Source organism: Gossypium hirsutum, chromosome A01 (assembly GCF_007990345.1).
Source record: "Gossypium hirsutum isolate 1008001.06 chromosome A01, Gossypium_hirsutum_v2.1, whole genome shotgun sequence".
Classification (NCBI taxonomy): Eukaryota; Viridiplantae; Streptophyta; class Magnoliopsida; order Malvales; family Malvaceae; genus Gossypium; species Gossypium hirsutum.
This window is the reverse complement of record NC_053424.1, coordinates 75358124-75384571: the sequence shown is the minus strand read 5'-3', so window position 1 is coordinate 75384571 and position 26448 is coordinate 75358124.

Genomic DNA, 26448 nt, shown 5'->3' with positions numbered 1-26448 from the left:
CACTGATTAATGTCCGTAAGCTTCGTGCTCGTACTATATCCGAGCTCTAAAGACCCGATGACTACGTGTGGGGATTTTGTCCGGGTAAGACTTCGTAATAAGAATTGCTTATAAATATATTCAATGCGAAAGGTTAAACAGGTATGTACTCCAAGTTTATATGTGAGCTTGATTTGCACTAAATCATAAGGTAGTTATGTGACGCATACGAGAGCAATCTATGAGACTATTCCTATGATTATGTGACATCGGATCAGTGTGAGAGGTTATGTGAAATCATACGATATATCTATGTCACATGAGCTCACTTTTATGTGAAAGTTTATCTGCCTATTGTATATGATGAGATGTGCATATTCGGTAAAGGGATGGTATGCCTGAAGGAAGAGTGAAATAAAAAAATACGAACAACTATGTTATAATTTGATTGTTATCTGTTGACACTGCTTAAAACTTACTAAGCATTGTAATGCTTACTCTGTTTCCTCTGTTTTATAGATCTCATTTGGAAGCTACAGGCTCGGGGATCATCAGCAACTAGTCACACTATCACTATCCATTGTTTGGTACCGCTACGTTTTGGATTATCTTATGGCATGTATAGAATAGACTAGTGGCGGAAGAATATTTTTGGTTAATGTATATAAGCCATGCGAAAATGGCATCTTTCGAATGTTTACTTAGGGAAGTTTAAATTTTATCCCTGGCTGTGCTTAGTACTTATTTAAATGAATGATCTTTATTTCAAGAAAAAGTTCAAAATTTTACTGTTCTGACATGAGTTACAAGTCCGGTAATGCCCCTTACCTATTCCGGCGACGGTTACGGGATAGGGGTGTTATATTTTATTGGTATCAGAGCTACGGTTTAGTCGATTCTAGGACTAACGTAGCTCGCGTGAGTCTATTTATACATGCCATAAAGTGATAAAATGATAGTGTGATGATTTTTGGCTATTAAAATGTGTTTGCTGTATTGTAATGAATCTTGATCCCGATCGAGCTGTAGCAAGCTTCTGACTATGAGAATTTGCGATATAACTTCATTTAGATATGCCTAAATTATTAAGTTGATCAGGTACGTATCATGTACTCGTATTTGAATTTCGATTTGGATTGAATTATAAGGGTATAAGTGATGCAATTTTGAATGAGTGTTATGACTATAAATGTGATTTTTGTATGTGGCTATGGAACTGGAAATTGAATGGTCGATAAGCATGTTGTGTTTGTATTCAAGTAATGTAAATGATATACTAATGTGTATTGCTATATGTGTATATGTATGTAGAGACGAAATTGTCGAATGTAAAAAGGCAGTGAAGCGTATAGAGTGGTTGGTTTTCAGCACTAAGTGTGCGGGCAATAAGTGTTCACAGTTGTGAGATTGGCACTAAGTGTGCGGGCAATAAGTGTTCACGGTTGTGAGATTGGCACTAAGTGTGCGGGCTTGAAATGCATGGCACTAAGTGTGCGAGTTTAAAGTACATGGCACTAAGTGTGCGTGGTTGATTATTAAGCACTATGTGTGCGAACCCACTATATATATATTTTCTATCAATTATTTATATTAAGGGTGCGACCTTACCAAGTCGATTTCGGACAGCGGAAAGGGGTAAGTTCTTGAGTAATAGAGCTTAAATTATGATTTGATTAGATCATGTTTTAAGCAAATCAAAATCATGCTCTTTGTGTGTGGCTATTGAGCCAAAATTGCAAGAATGATAAGTGTCTTGTGTTTGAGTTTTGCTAATGAAAATGAAATAGGAATGTGTCATGATTTATTGTTAAATGTGCATGGTTATTCGAATGATGTCCGGGCTAAGTCCCGAAGGCTTTGTGCTAAGTGACCATATCCGGACTAAGATCCGAAGGCATTGGTGCGAGTTACTAAATCCGGGCTAAGTCCCGAAGAGCATTCATGCTAGTGATGTATCCGGGCTAAGTTTCGAAGAGCATTCGTGCTAGTGATATATCCGTGCTAAACCCCGAAGAGCATTCGTGCTGGTGTTATGTCCGGGCTAGGTCCCGAAGAGCAATCATGCTGGTGACGTGTATTCGGGCCTTCGTGCCTAGTAGGCTTCGTGCCGGTAATTTGAGCAAAGTTTAAGTATTCATTACTATACGAATTCAATTTTAAATGAGATGATATGTTTAAAAGTGTACATACATGATGTTTATAGACTTGGTTAAGTCATATCAATGTGTATTAACGAATGAATAAGAGCACTATGTATGTGAATAATTAGAGGCACTGTGTGTGTGCGAATTCCTTTAACCGAGCACTATGAGTGCGAGATCGGTCAGTGGGCACTAAGTGTGTGAAGTGGAATTCATGTAAGACCTCGTTTGGGACGAAGGCATTGATTTGAGATAGTGTGTAAGACCATGTCTGGGACATGGCATCAGCTCGATATGTGAGAATATGTAAGACCATATCTAGGATATGGCATTGTAAGAGCTATATGTGCTATTGCTGAATGGACACTATTTTGTTAATCTTGTTCAAGAAATTATTTTGATTAAGTTTCGACATTCGAAAGTTTGAAAGAATTTTTGATGAATGTTGATAATTTTGGATATACGAGTTATGCGCTAGAATAAATCACATGCCAGAGTATTATATTAGGCTTTATGCCTATTCGACTGTATACGGGTAACGTTAACTACAATTGAATGTGCTAAATGAGCTAAATGTTCAGGTACGTGGAAGTTGACTTTTCTTTTGGAAATGAGTTAAGTTGAATATTGAGATGTGATAAAGTTATAAAGGATATTTATTGGGATGTTTGAGTATGTGTGTACTTTCGGTTAGGTTACAGCTTATTTATGAATGAAAACATGGGTTACAAATATGTGGGTTGATGATGTGAATTATACATATTAATATGTGCTTAATATGTGTTTGAGAAGCAATTGTGAATTAAATTAAGTGAGTATTACTTATGAAATCAAGAAAATGAGATATATGTGCATACTTGTAGAACTGTTTATGTATTTGTTTTAAGATAAGAAAATGATTTTATAGATCGATGCGAAATCAATAATGAATTACAATTGCCATCGATGAGCTAATGTTTATATGAATATAATTCAATAAGAGGACGTTATCCTAAACTATGCATCGGTAGAAATTTTCGGGGACGAAAATCCCTAAAGGGGGGAAGAGTTGTGACACCCCTAATTTGACCCTAGTCGGGAAGTGGTTTCGGGACCACTAAACCGAGTCATAAAAATAATTAACCGTTATAATTGATGCTAATTATATGTACATGTGCATGTGTGAAAATTTCATGTTTGAATTTTGTTAATTGTAAGTGAATTTTATCAAATAGGACTTATGTGAGAAAATTTAGAAATGTGCTAGGCAAATGCAAAGTGGCCTATTAATGCATATTGTGAAAATGATGGGTTTGCATGTCAATTTACCCAAATTAAGGCATAGTGGCCGGCCATGCTATGAGTGGAAACATGTCACAAACATGTTTAGTTAGTGATGGATGTTAGGAACAATAAAATAAGGAGTATGGGATACAAAATATATGCCTTTTATATTAATAAATTAAATGTTAAATGAATAAATAAAAAGGGGCTTATGTGAAAAATCTTGAAAATGTCATAGGTTAATTGGTAGTGGCTAAAAATTGCATGGTTTGAAGCATGAGGGACTTGCATGTCAAACATTCCTTTTTCTTGGTAGTGGACGGCAAGGATGGGCATGAATGACACATTTTGGCATTTTGTATGTTATATTTTAGTTAAATAATATCAAATAGTTTTATAATAAATCAAGCTATTATATGTCATAAGTTATAAGAGGAATTAAATAATTAAAAGGGTGAGAAAAACAAAGTTGGGTCTTTTCTTCTTCTCCATTGCCGTGAGTAGAAAAGAGAAAGAAGGGAAAAAAGGCTCAAGACACATTTGGCCATTAGCATAGATTGATTCTAAGGTATGAGTTTATGTCATTTTTTTGTTGAAAACTTGTGAAATTGAGTTTGTATCTTAGTTCTATCTTAAACCATGAGTTATTCTCTTAGATTTTTTTTATGGAAGCATGTACGGTTTTGTATAGAAAATCCTATGTTTGAAATTTGTTGTTAGAAAAGGGATTAAGAGTACTTAATAGACTCCATTAGGTTAAATTTCACATAAATAGGAAATTGTGAACTTAATTTATGAGCTAGATGCAATCCCTTATAAACCCCACGTTGAATTTCGATTTTGGTCAAAGAATGTGTATTCGGCCAAGTTCTTGATGAGTTAAATTTGATTGCTTGAAGCTTTAATTTGTAATTAGTCATTAGGTGAGTTTTAAACTTGTCAAAGTTGATAAATTAGGGGTTTAAATGGCTTGTTTATATTGTTAAGTTGGTTATGGTGATTTCATCAAATGATGATTATTAATGATTTTGATAAATTGACCAAAGTGTAATGATAAGTGTGAATTATATTTGACACGTTGCTCATGATTTTGTTGATTCGGTTATGTCATGTATTTAATGGTGGTGGTATAATGTTTGTGCATTATATGCTAAAATGACTTTAGGCTAAAGGGGTAATGTATTAGTAAATTCGGCAATGGAGGCTAATTTATAGAATTTTTTTTTAGAGAAATTTATTATGTGTTATTTGAATGCCAAATATACTCCCAAATTGATGACATGAATTGTTTGTAATTTTGAGAAGTGGTAAGGTGAATATGCCAATTGATATTTCTTTAAAAATATTAGTATAGCATTCGCCATAGGTAAAATGTCATAAGGATGGAATTTATGCTATTTGTTGGTAGCCTAAATCCATAAAGGAGCATTCGGTTTTGGTCTAAAGGATAGTGAATTGTTGTTGAATGGCCTCAAATGAAATGTGTATGTTATAAAATGAGTATTTGGGCAGGCTAATTGATTGAAAAGTGTTTGAAGCATGTTTGGGTGGAACCTAATTGAGTCTTTGTGACTGTTTTAATTGTAGTAATCGGCTAAAGTGGTTATTGTGTAACTATTTATATATTTTTATTATGATAGTCGAATGTAACATAAATAAGGATGTGAATAAATTGTAGTTTCAGAGGTTGTTAATGAAGACATGAGTGTGGAAGCATTCGGTCAAAGAAGAATGGTTGTATGAAAGTAAGATTATAAATGTAGTAGTGCCTTGTAAAGTGCGTAAATTACATGACTTTGATAAGTGTTGCTTGTGTTTTGAGACTTATCAATGTTTTTTTTAAATGTGCCGAATGTGATTTTTGTTGAATAATAGAGATGTGATAAGTTGAATTTGTTTAATTAAGCTCAAGGACAAAAAGGGCACAAATTTCGTATAAGGGAAAGAGGAAGTAGCTGAATAGTCGATTCGTGATAATTCGATAACATCCGAGGTAAGTTTTAAGTGATTAAACGTTGAGTAAATTCAATTATAATAGGACATGATGAGTTGATTTAATAAGATATGATGTGGCCATGATATGTTCTAAGCTCAAATGGTAAGTTCTTAAGTGTTTGAGCTTGGGAATTTAAGGGTAATTTGAAATAGTCTGCTTAGGACAGCAGCAGTAACGTGACTTTAGAAAATCATCATAAATTTATGAATTTGAATTAGAGGCTGAATGAGACATGAAATTAAAGCTTAATGAGTCTAGTTTCTTATAAAAGAAACCGTGTAAGCAAAGGGATTTCCGATAATGAGATACTTAAAGTTGTGTGAAACAGCGCAGAATGACACTGTAATCCTCTGTTCTGTTTTTAGAAAATCATTATAAATTGTAAAAAAATGGTTATAAGATAAAATTTATATTCTTAGACTCCTTAATGAGTCTAGTTTCAAATGAAATCAAATAAAACACATTTTGAATTCTGTAAAATGAGAAATTTGATTCGTAGTGAAGAGTGGTCAGATTAGTCAAACAGAGAAACAGGGGAAACTTTAAGAAAAATCTGGTATTGATTGGCCAAACCTAAAATTCTGGAAATTTTATGGATGGAAGATATACGAGTCTATATTCAGGAAAAATTAACGAAAAGTGATTTGGAGTTTTGTAGCTCCGGTTATAAATAATTTAGTGACCATTGCTCAGGAAAACAGCTCGTAGTGAATATGTGATTTTGTTGTAAACATGGATAAAACTTGTTTTAGTTGCTCATAAGCTATTGATTAAACCCATACTTGAATTCTAAATTGTGATATTGTAAGCTTATGAGTATTCGAATATGAAATGATAGTATGGCGTAAAATTGAATTATTCGTTGGAAAGTGATGGATGTAGATTCGGCCAAGACCAAGTCTGTACATGATAGTATAGGTGGTATGTGAAGTATATTTGAATAAATGTGAAAGTGTATATATATGTGATAAGGCCTAATGGCCGATGTGATGAATGTGAAAGTGTATATATGTGATAAGGCCTAATGGCCGATGTGATGAATGTGAAAGTGTATATATGTGATAAGGCCTAATGGCCGATGTGATGAATGTGAAAGTGTATATATATGTGATAAGGCCTAATGGCCGATGTGATGAATGTGAAAGTGTATATATGTGATAAGGCCTAATGGCCGATGTGATGAATGTGAAATTTTATATATGTGATAAGGCCTAATGGCCGATGTGATGAATGTGAAAGTGTATATATGTGATAAGGCCTAATGGCCGATGTGATGAATGTGAAAGTGTATATATGTGACAGGGCCGAGTGGCCAACGTGATGGATGTGAAAGTGTATAAATGTGATAAGTCCCGAAGGGCATTTGTGTCAGTACTATATCCGGGTTAAAACCCCGCAGGCTTTATGCGAGAATATTATCACTGATTAATGTCCGTAAGCTTCGTGCTCGTACTATATCCGAGCTCTAAAGACCCGATGACTACGTGTGGGGATTTTGTCCGTGTAAGACTTCGTAATAAGAATTGCTTATAAATATATTCAATGCGAAAGGTTAAACAGGTATGTACTCCAAGTTTATATGTGAGCTTGATTTGCACTAAATCATAAGGTAGTTATGTGACGCATACGAGAGCAATCTATGAGACTATTCCTATGATTATGTGACATCGGATCAGTGTGAGAGGTTATGTGAAATCATACGATATATATATGTCACGTGAGCTCACTTTTATGTGAAAGTTTATCTGCCTATTGTATATGATGAGATGTGCATATTCGGTAAAGGGATGGTATGCCCGAAGGAAGAGTGAAATAAAAAAATACGAACAACTATGTTATAATTTGATTGTTATCTGTTGACACTGCTTAAAACTTACTAAGCATTGTAATGCTTACTCTGTTTCCTCTGTTTTATAGATCTCATTTGGAAGCTACAGGCTCGGGGATCATCAGCAACTAGTCACACTATCACTATCCATTGTTTGGTACCACTACGTTTTGGATTATCTTATGGCATGTATAGAATAGACTAGTGGCGGAAGAATATTTTGGTTAATGTATATAAGCCATGCGAAAATGGCATCTTTCGAATGTTTACTTAGGGAAGTTTAAATTTTATCCCTGGCTGTGCTTAGTACTTATTTAAATGAATGATCTTTATTTCAAGAAAAAGTTCAAAATTTTACTGTTCTGACATGAGTTACAAGTCCGGTAATGCCCCTTACCTATTCCGGCGACGGTTACGGGATAGGGGTGTTACACGAAAAAAATCGAACCTTCTTTGTCATGGCTTAAAGTGAATGGATACTACGCACCAGGTAGGATTCAAGAAAAGAGGAGGTGAGTCAATTAGACTGCTTAAGTACCTAGCTCTTCCATGATCCAATCCTAGACATGCATACATCCATTGCCACACTTTAAGCTTATTACTTGTCCACGAACAACAAATTAAGTTTAAGTCTAATTAAAAAATATTAGTAATAACATATATTTTATCAATATATATATTTTTTAAACACTAGTAATATTTAAAACTTCTCAATATTCAGGTTTTCTTCTATCCGAATCCCAGACTCAAAGCCCAACTCTTCTAGGCCCAATTTTTGGGGCGTTACAACTCTATCCCCCTAAAAAAAATTTCGTCCTCGAAATTTCCAACTATCAACTAACTGTATTACTCAAGTCAAACCACTATGCTAATATGCTACCGCTGCGCACTCTGATATAAATAATTTTAATACGACCCAGAACATCTAATTACCGAAATAAGGAAACGTTTATCAAGCACGCATACAATTCGTAGCACACACTCAAATAGAATAAACTTGGCAATCTCGAGCTCGATGCTCCTTGGACCCATATCTAAGACATGCTCCTGTCTTCCTATGGCATTCACCCGGATGACTCCCGTTGCAGTCTTTGTAGGTTGGAAAGTTTGGTCGTATCTTAACATGTTTCACAGAACGAGGCTCTGTTCTTTGAGAACTAGGATCCTTCCTCTTTTTACACTCCAAGCACCCTATTTGAAGCGTTTCCCTAATTTCCTTAATTTTGGTATCCAATACTTTCTCTACCACTTTCCTTACTATCTCGGCCAGTGCCTCAGTACCAAGCTCCGAGTTACCGCTACCCGAAGTTGGCAGACTTTGCTTACCCTCAGAATCCATATCAATACTCTACATTACCAGTACACATATCAAATAACTACAAAGATCTCAAAAAGTTTTACTATTTATTCATATGTCTTATGCAGAGAGAGTATTTTAAAGTTTTTGTTTTTATAGAATCATATCCTAGCCACGGTTTCAATCTTTTAGGGTTTTTAGTTCTACCCTATCTACAGTTTCATATCAAAAGGCTCGATTCTAACTACAGTATTATTTCAGTACATTACAGTATAGGAAAAAGAAGTACTTACAGACTTGATGCCGGGGATTCAGTATGCCACCTCCTCAGTTTTAAGATGAACTCAAAAGATTTAAACTTTTTGAAATCCATTTTTCAATCATTTAAAAAAAACAAGTTCGGAGATTATCTCCTTTAAACAAAAATTTGTTTTCAAAAGTCAGGTTTTTCCAAAAATACCCTTTTTGGCATAAAGTTTTGAAAACCCTTTTTGGACCCGATCCACAGCCGAGTTGTTGCAACCGGGCTCTGATACCACTAAATGTAACACCCCAAACCCGGCTCAGACGTTACGACCGAATCCAGCGTGTCACATTGAAGTGTTTTTCGAAAATCTTGTTTTCATTGAAAACCCTTCTTGATGTTTAGAAACTTTTACCATTTAAACTTGAATAAAACCTTAGCCTTATTTTTTTTCCAAAATGTGATTCATTGTAATAATCAAAGCATTGTTAACAACCTTGAAAAATCTTATGGGAAACTTTGAAAACTTGTAAATCTTTGTAGTGGTAGAAACATGTTATTTTAAAAAAACAGTTAAGTATCGAAAAAAATCAAACCTTCTTTGTCATGGCTTAAAGTGAATGGATACTACGCACCAGGTAGGATTCAAGAAAAGAGGAGGTGAGTCAATTAGACTGCTTAAGTACCTAGCTCTTCCATGATCCAATCCTAGACATGCATACATCCATTGCCACACTTTAAGCTTATTACTTGTCCACGAACAACAAATTAAGTTTAAGTCTAATTAAAATATTTATTTCCTTTGAAAACATTTACGTTGCGGAAGCTTTGCTCGGTTATCGTGATATTTTAAAAATAAGTAACTTTTATAAAACGCGCCCTAGAGCTAACCAATTTAATAACCCAAAATATTAAAAATAATAAAAAGAGCGGCCTTATTACAACTTTAACCAGAATAAAAATAATCAAAATAATAAATGCAAAACTTATTTTAAAGAAAACAAAACTTAATCTTCGTGGCCACTCTGAATCCCGCCCAGCTCCAAGTCCATCGATCTAAGGCTCACCTACAAAGATGGGAAAAAGGGGGGGTGAGTTTGGAAAACTCAGTATGTAAAAGTATCCCAACCAGAGCCCAAATCAGTTCAAGCTTTACTGGGCCTAAGCCCTATTCAGAAATCAGTGTTAACTGGGCCTTAGCCCATATCAGTATTAATCTGGGCCATAGCCCTATTACAATATCAGAGCATACTGGGCCTAGCCCATATCAGTATCAGTCTGGGCCGTAGCCCTATTACAAGTCGAGATATATTGGGTCTTGCCCATATTAACACAGTTGGGCCCATTTTAATACAGTTGGCCCATAATAAAACAGTCTCATATGATTAATGCATGATAACCCCATCCAACCCTGTACTTGCCTCCGTCCATCCCTACATTTCCTGTGGGGAATAAATCACCCACGCCATCCCTACACTTACAGTGTTAGCACCGATTGCGGCACTAACTATAATCCGCAGCAAAGCTGCTTATATCAGAATATGTGGCACAGCCACCAGAACGGGTTCTTCCTCCATAACAAAACCCAACCCCATGCAACAGATATACATGTCATGGCATATAACAAACAGAATCAGAATATCATGTATTTCAGTTAAAATTAACCCTAGGGGTCTAACGGTCATTTTGCACCTAGGGGTAAAATGGTAATTTTCATACTTAGGGGTAGTTTAATAAAATTTACTATTCTAGAGTTTACATACATATTCTAACCATTAACATATTAACAGAAGCACTTACCGAGCATTTTTACCGAATCGGGCCTGTTGGCCCACTAACCTATTTTCGGCCCATTAAGCCCAAATATACCAAAGTGCACGAAATTACGCACTCTGCAATCATACTGCTTGCGATTATCAAAATTAACAACCAAACCACCTCACAAGCGCTCGCACGCTCGCAAGTTCATAAATGCCGGCTTTTCGGCTTTTCGGCTTTTACCGATCTAGTCTATGAGTGGGTGTCATTTACACACCTGTTTGTGACGAAACGCTGACGAGTTCCACACACGAACTACTTACAATCAATTACTAATACGTTAACTATGAATCCATAGAAACTTATTTGCAAAACTCCTTACTAAAAATCGACCATTAACACTTTAGGCACTAGTGTTCTTACCTTTGCCACTGGGCCAGATACTTGCTTCTGACATGAATTAGCCTGAACAATTAATAAGGCTTGCCTCCGACAGCCCTTGGTTTTTCTAAAATAAAAACCCACAGTTGCACACGCAGGGAATCGAACCCCTGCTCCTTTCCTACTGCTTAACACGCTTAACCACTAGGCCTGACTCCTCCTTATGTCCCATTTTAGCCCAACTTATTAATAAACCTTAATGCCCAGATCCCCTAAAGAAACAAAAATAATTATTTTTGCTAGAGTCTTGGATCGAATTTTTCCCATACTTTAAATCCATTGTAATTTATTTAAAAACTAAAATAATAATAATAACCATAATAATGAAAATTTCAAATACGATAATATATATATTTTTTCCTAATAATAATAATTATAATTTCCATAAATCAATAAAAATAGATACAGTAAAATTTTCTAATAGTATGTTAATTTAAACACTAAATTAACAACAATAATTTTATAAATATATTTGTATCTAATAATTATAATGATAATAATTTTCATAAAAATTAAAATATTAGTAATAACATAAATATTTTATCAATATATATTTTTTTTAAACACTAGTAATATTTAAAACTTCTCAATATTCAGGTTTTCTTCTATCCGAATCCCAGACTCAAAGCCCAACTCTTCTAGGCCCAATTTTTGGGGCGTTACATGTTAAGTGCTGAAATTTCTTCTACCATCGCATCTTCTCATTCTAGAACTCCTTTAGCTTTGTTGTATAATTTGGGCTCACTTCCACATGAATCTTCTATAAAAAAAACAAGACATAACAGAAAAATGATTCATCTCAACCACATAGTCAGACAAATGTGATGGAGGATTTTCTGTCTTGGTGGATTTTTCCGTGTGGCATCCTCAATACTTGTGGTGGCTTCAACATTTTCCTTAGATTGAGTGCATTTCTCAATAGATGAAACATCATTAAGGAAAAGTGCAAGACTAGTTGTACCTTGGTTTCCATTAGCATCATATTTATGACAAGAGACTTCGTCGAACAGCACATCGTGAGAAATGATGACCTTCTTTGTCTTCGGATCCATACATCTCCAGCCTTTCCTATATGCATCATAGCCAACAAAAATGCATTTCTTGGCATTTGTATCAAGCTTAGTTCGATTGTGTTTTAATACATGAATATAACAAATAGACCCAAAAATACTAAAGTAACTCACATTGGGTTTACGATGGTACAAACGCTCAAAAGGTGATGGTTCTATCCCTGGCGATGGAGGTAATCGATTTATGACATGACAAGTTGTTTGAAAGGCTGCTGCCCATAGTTCTCTCGAAAGGTTCTTTGTGTGTAACCAACATAAGCAAATTGTTGTCAGATGAGCTAACTTGCGCTCAGCAACCCCATTTTGCTGTGGGGTGTCTGGACAAGTCATTTGACGTTGAATTGTATGCTTTCTACAGTAATCCATAAATTCATCTTAAAGAAATTCCCCTCCATTATTCGTGCACAAGCCCTTGATTTTTAGCCCAAACTCTTTTTCTACTTCATGGTTGAACTGAACAAACTTAGAAAAAACCTCACTCTTGTGTTTCAGAAAATATACCCAACTAAAATGAGAGAAATCATCCACGATCACCATAACCTAATGAAGACCAGTGTAACTTAGTGTTCTTGTTGGTCCCAAAAGATCAGAGTGAACCAATTGTAACGCCGTCTATGATTTACTCTTTGAACTGGAGAAAGGAAGGCAGTGAGATTTTCCATATTGACATCTTGGACAAATCTCATCCTAATAAATGTCTTTAAACATAGGAACACCATCAAGAAGTTGATTTTTTAATATCTTCTGCAGCAATTGAAAACCCAAGTGACCCAAATGAGAATGCCAAAGCGCTGAGCTTGTATTATGACTAGCCCTTTTAACATATTCATTGCTCGCAGATAGAACATACAAAGATTCTTTCCTTCTTCCACAAAATAAAAATTAGCAGTAATATGTTTTATACTTGAAAGAATTTGAACATCATTGGGGCCAAAAAGATCATAGCTTCCTAAATCTGTTATTTTCGAGACAGAAGCAAGGTTTTTCTTTAAGCCAGGAACATGATAAACATCCTTGAGAAAAACACCTCCATCATTCAAATCACCTTCTTCAGTCATAGGATGTAGTGTATTATCAGCGGTTACTATAACCTTTTTCATGTGATATGGACGAACATCCGATAAAATAGTATCATTCCCGGTAGCATGATGAGAGTAACCAGAATCAACAATCCACTCTTCGTCATAGTTGATAAAAGCATGAGCATCAGCTGATGCATCATCTTGGTGCACAAGAGAAGTCACATTTGTTGGCTGATCAAATACTTCAATAGATAAACATTACTCCCAATTTGATTGTTGAAACTCATTGTTGTCAAGTACAACTTTTTCTGCTTTCTCTTGCATTTTGACTCGACAATTCGCCTTAATATGACATGGTTTCCCACATCGATCACACGCCACTTTCACTCGACAATCTCGTTTGATATGTCCATGTTTTCCACATCTGTAGCAAGATTTGAAAGATCTTTTGGGCTTCTCCTCACTTTTGGACTGGTTTCTGTCACTTGAGGAAGACTTCGAGTATAAATTTTTCCTCCTTTGATCCTTGACGAATAACACATCCTCTAACTTGGAAAAGAGCTTAACGTTTGTCATTTGCTTTATTAAAGCTCATTGATTAGAGAACAATTTCTCTAACTCAAAAATTGAAGGTTAATTTGTCCACCATTGTATTGAAGAGACAAATGGCATAAGGTCTTTTCGCAATCCACGAATAAGATAGCGACACAACCGTGTATCACTCACTGGCTCCTACACGTCCAGTTCTGAAATTTCAGAACACAAATTTTTAACTTTCAAAAAATATTCTTCAATAGAAAGATTACCTTGAGTTACCAAGGCTAAGTCATTCTCAAGAAATTGCAATATGGCTGTATTTTTCTTAGTAAATAGCTGTTGAAGAGTCTCCCACACTTGTTTCGGTGACGTCAAATCACGAACATGATCTATGTATTCCTTGCTGATTGATGTTCGCAAAGCAAATAAAGCTTTGCCGCACTTGATCTTCCACTTTCATCGCAATTCAGTATTTTGTGGAGTATCTGTTGAGATCGTTGTGTCATCACCTTCAAACAAATCCCACAAATCTTGCCCTTGTAGAAAAGCCTCCATACACAACCCCCAGTAATTATAATTGTTACCAACAAGCTTTTCTATAGTAATACCCGAAGAAGTACTCCCGCCATTCATCTTAGCTGAGTAATAAAAACAAACACTTTGTGACCAACCTGATTTTGATACCAAATGACAGAAATATGAACCCTCAAAAATGGAGAGAAGAATGAATTTTATTGCTCAATCAATTAAGAGAGTACAAGGAAACAAAAAGAACAGTGCAGTGAACTAACCAAGAATAATGATCTATTTAAACTAAAAAGTCTCCTAAAATATCTCAACTAAATGGAGAGTAACTCACGTACTCTTTATTTGCACAAATTAGGAAACTAACTTTTGACTCCTAAAATAAAGGACTTGACTGACAGTAAGTTGCACTAACTTGTAACAGATCTCCTGAGGATAATTATTTTTCAGAATAAAAAGGTATATATTTTTAAAGGAAGAAGATACATTTTAAAAATAGTTTAAAACATAAAAGAGACCTTATATACTTATTTAATTCTATATTTAATTTTGTTTCAAGCAACTATAATGCTATTTCAAACAGTTTTTTGGAAAAATAATTTTTGAAAAGTAAGTTGGTTTTCTAAAAAAGATTATTGTTATTTTTAATGTTTCGATGATTTTTTAAAAATATTATTCATTGTTAAATTTTGTTCTTGAAATTATATTTTAAACATTAATCTCATTATAAGTTCTTATTATATTTGTTATTTTTAGTACAATATCTAAAATAACTCATAGCCCCTCATCAACTCTTAAATAGGAGGATAATGTGCTTCAACGCACTTAAACGTATGTCTTCGTACACTGACAACAATATCAAATATCAACCGAACTAAAACTCAATTGGCTTGAAATTATATTTTGAAACTTATTTTTAGTTAAACAAACATAATATTAATTATTTTTGTTGTAGAATATTAAAGAAGCATTTTACATTTAACAACCAAAATTTATTTTATAATAAATAATATCTTATATAAATTTAATAATAGTTTATGCCTAACTTAAATTTAAAGTTTCATATATCACAATAGATAATGAGTCATTAGAGTTAGAAAGATAAACGAATTTAAGTAAGATTTAAATAAATATTTATATGGGTAAATTACACCAACAGTCACCAAATTTTGGGGTAAATGACAAAACAGTCACCTAGGTTTCGTTTCAGTCACTTAACTTTCAAAAAGTAATAAAACGGTCCTTTTTGTTGTTTTCCGTCACAAACGTCATAGTAAAGTGACGTGGCAGGTGACGGAGTCCTAGCTGTCAACCTTAAGTCTAGCTGGCTGGTTACTAACACTTTAATAATAGTACCAGCACCATTTTAGGGTTTGGAAAAAAAGAAAAAGAAGAAGAAGAGAAGCAGGAAGAGAAGAAGAAGAAGGATAAGAGGAAAAATAGATATGCCTGAAGTGATTCTGGAGTGCTCTTGTGGAGACCTAGCCAAATTAATAATGTCTTGGTCCAATGACAACCCAGGTAGGAGGTTTTTTGGGTGTAACAAATTCGGCAGTCGGTTTCGAAAACCATGTCGATTTTTCAGCTGGTTTGATCCATCATTGACGCCCCGTTCAAGAATGGTGTTGTTGGGTCTTCTGAAAAAACTAAGGACATTGGAGGATACAAGGAAGAGGGAGAGAAGAACCTGGTTTTGGTGCTTGTAATTGTTACTGTTTTGCTATTTTCAAAACTTTAAAAATCATTTTATGTTAATTGAAAACCAGCTTATGTTTTGTAATTTTGTTGCTGGTAAATTGTTACTTATGGTGGTATAGATGGCTGCTATTATACATGGCTAACCATCTCATGTAGTTTACAAACACTTGAATGAAATGGAAAATTTTTGTTGATTACAAATTGTGTTGGAATATTTTTGTTTCTTAACATGTGTTGAAAATGGCTGTTGGTATACATAGCTAACCAACTCATGTTGTTGTTTACAAATTGCTTAACATTTGGTATACATGGCTGCTGGTTAGAAAAGATAACAATTGATATACAAATTTAACAGTTCGTATACATGGCTGCTAGTTAGAAAAGATAACAGTTGGATAATAAATAGCATGATAAATTGCTCATATATTAAGGCCAATATGCCAAACTGTAAATTGTTTACAAAAGGAATGAGGGGCAAAATATTGCCAAATTTTCCTACAATTCATTACAATTGAACAGATGTGAATTGTAGGAAAATTTACAAAAAGATTCAGTGACTATGCCTAAGTTTATCAACAGTAGCAATCATAGGCAAATTTCCCAAAAAATTATCTGCCTAAGTTAATAATCAGTAGCAGGCAAATTTACAAAGTTTTAAAAGGTTAACAAAATGCAGTCTGTTCACATCATCATCAATGGTCTGTCATGGATGACTCTTGAGTAGAAGGCATCCATCTAACAGTGGTTGTGGTTGATTTTCTCTTTAATGGGAGCTTTTGTCTTGAGGCAGCTTCTTGATGAGTTGGGGCAGTAGGTAACTGAGTTGGGGCACCTTGTTGAGTTGGGGTACCCTCTTGCTGACTTGGGGTAGCCTCTTGCTGGGTTCGGACACCAACTTGATGCCTTTTAACCTACAAGAATAAAAGAAATGTGAAAAAAAAACAAATTCATAGATAGAAGTATATTATAAGTTAAGGCAAATTACTTACTGGAATGTTTTGTCAACTTCCCCTTTGCAACTCCTCTTATTGTGGCCTATTATTTTGCATTTACTGCACCTCATCTCCACCCCTCTCTTGCTCAACCTTTTTGTTGTTTGTGGTTCATCAGGTTCTTTCCTTCTCACTTTAGGAGGTCTGCCAGGTGGCCTTCTTAGTGGAGGAGGTAGTATTGGTAGCATGTTTGACAAAGAGGCCCATTGTTTAGGACCCCTTACTGGACTTACAAAGTTGAAGTAAATTTGAATCTGGGTTTGCTTGGTGTGCCAGGTTTGTACATAGGTATCTGGGAACTCATTTTTTACATGAATGACAGGTAATGCATGCATGCAAGGGATGCCAGTGAGATCTGCAGGAGCAGGAATTCTGAACTAAGTCCACCACATGCTGGCTGCCTGGACCACATTCAACCTGATACTTGTCCCCACCAGCATGTGATGGAACACACCTAAAAAACAGTGAGTATGCTTGGTTAAAATATACAATGACACCCCCCCAAAAAAGCAGTCACTACATGCATATTATAAAAAAAACTCATTGCATGTATATTAAAAACTAGGCAACACACCAACAATCATTGCATGCATATTAAAAAATAGTCAACAACTTTCCAACAATCATTGCATGCATATTAAAAAATAGTCAACAACTTTCCAATAATCATTGCATACATATTAAAAAAAGTCAATAGCTTTCCAACAATCACTGCATGTGATCAGCAACATTAAGTCAGAATATAGGCATTAGAAAGAATCTTTACCTTAATGAATCTCTTATATTTACATCCAGCTTTTTCTTGATCTTTGGACACAAAGTTCCTTTCCATTTGTCAGCTTCTTCTTTCTTCTTGACAATAAGTAACATAATCTTGGTCCTTACTGTTTCCATCATGGTCAGAATAGGTTTACCTCTTGCTTCCAGTATCATCTGTCCATAAACCACATAAATGATTAGTGAATTGCTAATGATCAGTAAGAAACATAAAACATAGGGATTTACCTTGTTAAATGATTCAGATAGATTATTCATCAACATGTCAGAATGGCTCCTAATTGAGAAGTGAGACCTTGACTAGTGAGCAAGGTTTTTCTTCTTCAACCAGTCATAAGCATGGTGATTGGTTTTTCTCAGTTCATCCATGGCATCATCGAACTCTCTTGTAGTGTTTGCTCTTGCAGCTTTCCAAAGCAAATCTTTCAGCTCCTTTGTTCGGAAACCAACATTCTTGAAATTAGAATGTAGGTGTCTAACACAGTGCCTTGTTTTTGCATTAGGAAACAACATACATATTGCTTCCAAAAGTCCCTGCAATTAGGAAAAAAATAATTTAATTCTTTGACAAACCTTAAATAGAAACAACATAAATATATATAAATAGATTTTTACCTTTTTTTTGTCAAACAGGAAAGATATGTGGTACGAGCTCACAATTTCCAAGTCCATTGCAAGCAACTCCAAGAACCAAAGCCATGATGCTTGGTTTTCACTTTCGACAGTAGTATATGCAAGTGGATAGATGCCACTATTTGCATCTATCCCAACAGCTGCAAGCAAGTAGCCACCATAGTAGCCTTTTAAGAAACATCCATCTAAACCTACTATCCTCCTACAACCAGCCCTATAGCCATCTTTGCATGCCTGAAAACAGACATACATCCTTTGAAACAATCTGTTATCCAAATAACAGATTATTGTTGTTCCCTTATTTCGGGTCCTAACCTCCAATAAGTACTCATAAATCTTCTCATATTGAGCCTTATGATCTCCTTCAATTAATTCCAATGTCCTAAGTTTAGCCCTCCTACATTTGGTTAGTGAGACCAAGCAACAAAAATCTCTTTTGACATCTTGCTGTAATGATTTGAAAGAATAATCAGAATCGTCAATGAATTTTTCTTTATACTGTTCACCTATCTAAGCTGAGGTTACATTCCTATTTTTATAGAGTTTAGAACAAGTATGGTTAGGGTTTGAACTCCTAATTTGCCAAGTCTGGTCAGTAGGGTCATTAGGGTTTAGCCTAGAAGCCCATATGAACCAAGAACATTTTTCATTGCAGACTGCCTTTAACCTTCTTAAATCATTTTTGGGAAACTTAATAAAATAACTATTCAACCTACCATACTGCTTGAAAGCTTCTTTTAGACTGTGTTTAGACTTAAATAACATTCCAACCTCAAGTCTAGGATTACTCATGTCATTCTCTAGGTTGAACTCAGGCCAATTTTGGCCATCTGAGTCAGATCCATGTGCACTATCTAACCTCCCAGAATCATCACTATCACACAGTTCATCTACTCCTATACCATCCATGTTTAAACCATCTAAAGTAACTCTTTCAGATGCATCACTATCACTACCAGTCACATCACTACCAGACACGTTTTCTTCATTCTCATTAAAATTGTCATCAATTAAACCTGCCAAACAAAGTACTCATCAATAAAAGCAGACAACAAAGGCAAACACTTTAACCATTTTTGTCAGACAATAACCAATACAAAATACTGAATAATTTAATACAAACACTTCTTTCATGCATATGGCAGACAACAACCAATAAAAAAATTAATTTAATCAAACAAAACCATTTTTCTCATGCACATGGCAGACAAAAATAGGCAATAACCAGTACAATAAAGAAGGTAAATAACAATAGGAGCTTGGATACAAACAATGGCAGATACAAACAATGGCAGATATACACAATAAACATCAGTTTAATAATGTATAATTTAATGGCAGATACAAACAATGGCAGATACACACAATAAACATCAGTTTAATAATGTATAATTTAATGGCAGATACAAACAATGGCAGATATACACAATAAACATCAGTTTAATAATGTATAATTTAATGGCAGATACAATCAATGGCAGATATACACAATAAACATCAATTTGATAATGACATTCATACAATGGCAGATACAAACAATGGCAGATATACACAATAAAGATCAGTTTGATAATGGCATTCATACAATGACAGATACAAACAATGGCAGATACACACAATAAAGATCAGTTTGATAATGACATTCATACAATGGCAGATACAAACACATCAAAATCAAAATCGAAATAACCTTAAACAATGGCAGACACAATATAGTACACATTATATGTCATAAACTTTAAAAACCAAACCCTAATCTGTCATGCACATTAATAACAAATAAAATCAAAATCGAAATAACCCTAAATTAAAATCAAAATCAAAATCAAATTCTAATCCTAGATTGAGATCGAAATCGAAATTGAAATCAAAATCAAAATCAGAATCAGTGAGTGTTTCAAAATTGTAATCAAAATCGAAATAGAAATCGAAAGAAAAATCAAAATCGAATTTAAATTTGAAATCGAAATATCCCTAATTAACCCTAAATTGAAATAACAGCATTGAAATCCAAAAAATTTAAAACTAAATGCAAGAACTTACCCGTTAAAGTGGATGTAACAGCACTGGTAGCTTCCCTTCTACTACCCATTGTCTCTGACAATCAAAAACTTCCGGTTCGTCTTCTTTTCTCCCTAAACAAAATAAACCACCCTAAACCCTAAAACTTATACCCTGATAATCAATTATTGAACTGATTTCTAACCCCAAATCAATTCCTAATTCAGTTTAAAACCTAAAAAACCCCAAATTTCGATCAAAATTTCCCAATAGATTTTCGTTCCCCCCCCAAAATCCCCTAAAGCTAATCTGTTTCTAACCCTAAAACATTAACCCATCAACCTTTCAATTTTTTTCCCTAAACTCGTCCCAAACCCATCAGCTATCGCCAACGTGGCAAGTTAACTTGCCACATCAGCAGTTAACTTGCCACGTCAACAATCCCGTTAATACCCTAACGGTAACTGTTAGTTAGTGACTGTTTTGTCACTTTTTTTATAACGTTAGTGACCGTTTTGTTACTTTTTGAAAGTTAGTAACTGAAATGGAACCTAGGTGATTGTTTTGTCATTTACCCCAAAGTTTAGTGACTGTTGGTGTAATTTACCTTATTTATATTTATATTGTTAAAACATTAGTATTTTATACTATAAAATGTTTATTATTAAATATTTATAAATTGTAGTATATATTTATTATTAATATATTAATATTCTTTTCAATAAAATATTAAGAATATTACTAAAAATTTTAAAATTAATATTAATGTTAAAATTTATTATTAAAATAAAATTTTAATACTAAATAATTTTATTAAAATAATGAATTAGATTCATTACATGATTAAATGTAAATATTATGTTTAATAAATACCAAAAAGTACAATATTTTATATTAACATTTTAATATTTTTAAAAATAAAAGATAATTATTAATATTTGTTAATATTTGGTTTTATTTAAACTAATTTGTATAAAAATATAAAGTTACTTGTAATAGATTATTTAAAAAAATGATTTATGTTTCTCGAAAGAAAAAGTAATTATTCAAAAAAGAAAGGTTTATGTTTTGTTGAATAGTCAGTTATTTTTTGTTCACCAAACCATTTTACATGAAAGAAATATAGGAAAGTACAAAAAATATATATTTGTAACTCATTTATTTTTGAAAGAAATACACCCTAAAAGTGTTTTTAGATACAACAAAATATTTGGATGAAATTGTAATTACATGGTTCGTAATTACAACTTCTTGTGATTTCAAGGAATTTTAACTCCCTAGACATATTTGATTCATAAGATGTAATTACATCATAATTTCTTATGTCATTTTTGAAGGTATAAATTGTAATTAAATAATTTTAAATTCTAAAAAACATTAATTATTAAAAAAATTATTAATAATACTTGAGGAATTTTTTTTAAATATGTAATAAAACATAAAATCAAATTAGAGTATATAATATGTTAACTTAAGAATGTATTTGACAATAAGATTACTAATACAATTAGCAAGAAAAATCATAATGTTCAATTTTATCTAATTACTCTAACATTTTATATTTGTTGAGTTGTTCTCTGTCTAACGTTAAACATACACTCATCGTTATCATCTATTGGTCATTGGCCAATCGTAAATAATTAATAATAAATTTTATGTATTTCAATTAATTATTTAGTAGGTCAAAATATATAGGAAATTATCTCTTGTCAATAATATTTTCATATTATTTAAACAAGATCAGTAAAATAATATATAAATTATATTTTAAATATAAAATATGCATCTTAAAATTAAAATATTATTGTTGTTTAAAACTAAATTTTTAAATCATGCATTAGCATATTTGGAAAGCCATTAGATAATTCAATTTGAGTGTAATTGTTTGTAATTACAAGTGTAATTACTCTAATTTTCAACCCTCTAAGAATTTAAAAGTGTAATTAGGATACTCCAATTACACTCAATTCAATACAATCCACTAATTCCAGTAGTTATTCAAAAATGCCGCATATATATATAATTACTTGCAATTACACTTATATCTAATTATTAGGTGATTTTTCAAATGCGTCCTAAATTTTAGAAAAAACAACTTAACGTTAGCATATATTTATATAGAAGGATCTTTCTTCTGTCGACACATGGAACCTTTTATGCTGCTCTTTCCACTTTTTTGGGCATTATAGGTTAGTGGTTAAATTTTAATTTTGTTCTCTCTATTATGCTTAAATTTGTGATTTAATATTTAAACTTTATTTTCTAACGTAGTTTGATCTCTAGATTTTTATTTTGCTATTAATTAGTCCAAATAGTTAATTTCGTTAGTTTTTTTATTAAAATATTACATGATTAATATATATAATTTAATGCTTTGAGAGTTTTAAAAATCGACACATGACTTCTCATTTCTTTTGAGTTTATTTAACTTTTTCTTTTACATTATAAGAAAACACCTTAAAAATTGTAATATGACAAGTAGGATAAATTTTGGGCTTGAATATCGAGAAATTATGAGAATATTTATGGAATGTATTATATGATAATTTTATGAAAGAAATTTGATATTGGAGACGGAAGCATGTGAAATGAGTCGTAAAGGTGAAAATATGACAAAAAGGACCAAATTATAAAATTTGAAAAGTATGAGGATCAATGTGTAAATTTATCCAAATATGAAAAATATTAATTATTATGGATTGTTTGACATGAAATGGGTTAGAATGTGATTTTGTGTGATGAAAATCGCTTTTGGGACTAAATTGGAAAATTTGAATAGTTTGTGGACTAAATTATATTTTTCCCATTTTTATTGGGAAAAGAGCTAAAGTGAGATTTTCATTACTAATGGAATCATAATAAATATTCATGAGAAATTATGAACTTAAATTGGTCTAAATATAGAATTTTAAGAAGAATCACTCAAAAAGACAAAATTATAATTTTGCCAAAAGAGTAATTTGGCCAATTCTCAAGACTTCAATGATGGAAATAATATTTAAATATGATATTTGGAATTCAAAATATATTTTGGATCGATGAACATCGTATTAATGGAAATGGGTTTCAAATTAGCATAAAATGGACTTGAAACATGTAAACATAGGTGCAAAGCCTATTTGTTGGTTATTTAAAGATGGGAAAGATGTTTGATCTAGTGCCCTAATTGTAGTATATTTATTTGTATACTTGTAATTTTTTTCAAACACATTGGTTTAATAAAATTATCTATAAATTACATTAATACCCTTTGTATATTATCTTCAATGGGTTTTGCACACAAAGCAAAATGGAAGCAAATATTGGCTCAATGGTTATTTAACGTTTAACTAGTACTAAGCGATATTATATGGTTAGATCGTAATACAAAAATGAATCTTGTATTAGTAGATGAACCTAAACATGTCCTTAGTTTAATTGGAAATGAGGAAATCGATTGAAGGACTAATATCGTCTATCAAGTCCAATTGGAGAAATGCTTAGTCTTGGGTAACAGAGCGGATGACTACCAAAAGATAGAGATATAGATGTGACTAACTGGACTAACAATACATCGAATTGGACCTAAGAAGAATAGATCCTGAATTTGTTTATGGATTTATTCAATTGTGACATTTATAGTGTGGCATACCTTAATCCTGAGTGGATGATGGACTATATATGCATGACTCGTATAATTTGATGTAGGTAAAAGCTTGAATTTAAATATATAAGGAACCGGAAGTTGGTGCATTGAGTTTAAAACTTCTACACTATGTAGCACCATTCAAAATAGTGGAGTTCATAGCCCAAGAAATGGGCAAATGATATTTTCTCATTGCATCACATGATAGATGAAAAGTAAATGTGGTTATGGGTCGTTTGTCTTTGTGATAAATGACTTAATTACTATTTGATATTAATGACTTTTAATGAAAGATGTAATGGTTACCATGAGATAAAATGAGATCATATTGGGAAAACAAATTTATCCCAAAGAATTAAGGATATCCTATGAGGGTAATACACTTATGACAAGGTCATTGGAGCACTGATCGAGTAGTTTTCACAATGATATAGAATTGGGAAGAGCTCAATCACGATACTGTAGTGGAATGACTTCGTGACTAAATGAGTTTATAATTGATAAACCGTAATTTATACATATTTTTATCCCATGCTTAGCACATTTATGGATGATTTCTCCTTAGGTTTGGTGAATTCGATGCTCCTAATTCTTTAATTTCATGTTTTATACTTAGGTGAGCATAAGAGAAAAAAAAAGCGAGCAACGGGCTGAAAACAGAAAAAAGGACCCATGTGGGAATCAACACGGCCTAGACTTCCTCACACGGGTGTGTCACACAGCAGTGTCCATTTCGCAGGATCGAAGCATGACTTACACGGGTAGACTACACGCCTATGCCTATTCAACAGCCTTGACCACGGCCTGGAGTAATCGCATACAGGCGTGTCCCTACCGAGCCCAAATATAGTCCTATTCGGAAAAGGCCACTTTTGAGGGCTCTTGGGCATTCTAAAGCCTATTTAAACACTGGAGGAGACACTTAGAAGAGACACACGGAGTAGGAGGCAAGGAATTACTCAAGGGAAGCCGATTGATCCATCTCAGAAGCAGGATTCATCGTCAAGACTGAAGATCTCCCTTCAATTTCCACTCAGGGGTTTTGGTTTTCTTTATGTTTTGTTATCTTTATTATTTTGAGATGTTTTCTTTCATAATTATGAACTAAACCCCCTAAATACCTAAGGGGAATGAATTCTAAGACAAATCTTGTTATTATTATCTGAATTGTATGATAAATATGTGACTTGTTCTTAATTCTTGTTTTAATATTCCAGGATATTGATTCAAGTTAATTCTCTTATTCAGAGGAGGAAAAGACCCTGTCTAAGAGTAAATTTGTCATAATTAAGTGGAGTTGATTGCACGCCTAGAGATAGGGTGATAAGATTTTGTCGGATTAGGGTGAAACCTAATAAGGGGATCCATAGATCGAGTTAATGCAACACTAGGGCGTTAATTAGAAAGATATTTCAATTAATCAACCTAGGGTTAGACGTTATTTGTCTCGAAAGAGATAATAATATAACTTAAGGAGTCCTACGGATCAAGTCAAATGAATAAATCGTCTGATTCAGAGTCAAATAAGAAGTGAAGTCTAGGTGGATTTTTCCTTGGGTATTGCCTTAATCAATCGAGTTCTCCCAAAAGCTTTTCCCAATTTTCTCTCTGTGCACCCTTAGTTTAGTTAATTAGTCTAGATAAACAACTCCTTTAATTTTTAGGCTAGATAATAAAAAAGAAGTAATTACTAGTACTCTTGGTTCCTTTGGGTTTGAGAATCTAGTCTTGCTAAAGTTATACTACTGTTCGATAGGTACACTTGCCTTCATCGTGATAATAGTTAGTTTCGAGAATGATTAATTATAAATCTTTAAAACCTGTCGCGAATATCACGTATCAATAATTAATAGGCGAAAAGTTAGAACTTAATTATAAATCATTTGAGCCCTAATTACACATGTTCAATTGGTCCCTCCACTAGCTCATTAAAATAAAAAAGTGAATTGCACTTAGAATCAAACGAACATAAACGAATAGAAATGATAAACTTAAAGAAATGTATATCATTTGGAAATAAATGTGGTTTCTCACTAAATATGGAAATGACCTAAGAATTAATTTAAGTTTTTTGAATTATTATTTAATCAAATAATTGAAGTTTGAAAATGGAATTAAATTAATTATTCATCGTAAATCCATTGAATATGGAATTTAAATATATTTTCTCATATATTCATTTACGATAAAGGTGTCATAAATTTAGCTGAATTAGAATTGGTTTAAGAAAATTATTTAATTGGAAAATTAATTTAATAAATAATATTTATTTTGAGAACTAAAAAACATGTATTGGGTTGGATTAAATTATAAAGTGTCTAGTTAAAATTCCAAGAAGTACATATAATTAGACTTAATACATGAGAGACCTAGAACCCCTCATAATATGTATGAAGGGTGACAAACCTAATATGTTTAACTAGGGTTTGCTAGTAATGACCCGAAAGTTGGGGGATGTTGAAAACGTACTTCCAAGACCTCGTCTTTCTGTGTCGAATTTAAATATATTAATATTATATATTGAGAAATTACTTTAGAAGTTAATTGAATGTTAATTTGATAAATCTTAATTTTTAAGGACTATGTTAACCATGAAAAAAGAAAAAGTCGCTAGGACTATT